General features: G+C 33.6%; 1 protein-coding gene across 1 annotated transcript in view; it reads left to right on the forward strand.

Annotated features, from left to right (window-relative positions):
* Positions 1–1,373: 1,373 nt before the first annotated feature.
* LOC112050699 (uncharacterized) overlaps positions 1,374–1,681 on the forward strand; it is a 52,151-nt gene continuing 51,843 nt past the window's right edge. Inside the window, exon 1 of the mRNA XM_024089024.2 lies at positions 1,374–1,456. The gene's annotated coding sequence lies outside the window, so the exon portion shown is untranslated. The remainder of the gene's footprint in view (positions 1,457–1,681) is intronic.

Consider the following 1,681-nt stretch of genomic DNA (forward strand, 5'->3'; position numbering starts at 1 on the left):
ATTTATTTATATATATATATTTTAAATTATGCCTTTAGAATACAAAATATTGATCAAACTTTATAAAAATAATAGCCCACCAGTTGCGAGGCTTTTTTACCTAGTCGTCATAATTAAAAATCCAATACACCGTGCGTTCGTCACCGCGGCACAGTCGCGACTGTGTTCACCCCACGTACACCCCACGTTCGAGGTGCGTAGGTATAGCTCGCGTTTCGACCTCTAGTATGAAGTCCTACTACTGGTTATACTGTGGTTCTAACAAATCAATATACCAGCCGACGCCGTCGCCAGTTTCTCTGAAATGACGAAATACCTAAAACATGCATGTACTAACTGACATTTCACCGCCTAACGGACCTAATGGAGTCAAATTATACATAAAACAAGCTTATGCAGGAAGTCCTAAGAAACAGCTCCGATTTTGATGATTTTTCTAAAGTCATGTTTTTATATGTTATTTAAAAAGGTTTGGGTGTACTCTTCTATAACAAGATCCCCAAGACTGTGATGAACCTGCCAATGCATAGCTTTAAGCAATGTGTTAAAAAACATTTACTTAGTCGAGGTTACTACACCATCGATGAGTTCCTTAATGATAAAGTTGCTTGGAGGCCATTGGATCAGCTTCCACCTTCACACAGGAAGTAAAAGTATAAAAAATTGTAATGTTGTCATCAATTGTAATTATAATATTATTGTATGATTTTTTTTTGCAATTCTGACCCTTTAAATCCCTGTAGCTCCGAAAGTAATGATCGCAGATACCCTGTTACTTTTACAAAATTGCTTTACTATTAGCATACTCTTAATTTATATACAATTTAAAATACTGTCATCATCCCTATTGCACTTTCTACAGATTTATTATAAGTATTGAAAAGAAAATACTAAAGACCAATACATTACGTATTTTATTTCCTTATTTTACCTTACAATGTTATCCTATTCGTAAACTCATCATTAATCCTAACCATTCTAACCTAATCACAATAATAAATTGAACAATGGCTCACCAATTCCAACCTCTGTGTTGACCACGTTTGTAACAGAAACTGCGTTAAGTAACATGTATTTGATTTACACAACAGCCAAACTTCCATCAAAAATACATCAGGAGTCCGAGATAGTAAAAAGCCCCAAGACAACACACGGCTCCCTTTTATAGATTTTTGAATATTAATAACAAAAGATAATAGACATTATCTATTTCAATTTCTGTTTAGAATTTATTTTTAATTTCTGAAGTAGGTTTACTAGATACTTACCGAAAACCATGACATTATAGATAGATTCACTGACCTTGTAATATTAATCTATTCGGTTTTAAGTCACCTTAGCGGATTCAGATTCAGATTGGTTGTAAACATATTGCAGTAAAGACGTGTGATTGCCTTGCATCGTATTGTGTTAGATGTTTTCTGTGGTTCGGTTGGTGTTTACTAAACATTTGTCTGTGAGTATAAAATTATTATTAGAAATTGCGCGTGTGTGTATTACTTTATACTGTATGTAACAGAAGGTGGGAGAAGTAAAATAATATTTTCACTGTACACAAATTTATTCGATAACAATTTCAGCATAGCTTCCGCTATAATGTCAATATTACACGCTGATGGTAGTATATCAATCAATCTGCCAAACAACCCTCTATTTTATAATATTTGCAAAGTAGTCTACT

Source organism: Bicyclus anynana, chromosome 27 (genome assembly GCF_947172395.1).
Source record: "Bicyclus anynana chromosome 27, ilBicAnyn1.1, whole genome shotgun sequence".
In the NCBI taxonomy this organism is placed as follows: Eukaryota; Metazoa; Arthropoda; class Insecta; order Lepidoptera; family Nymphalidae; genus Bicyclus; species Bicyclus anynana.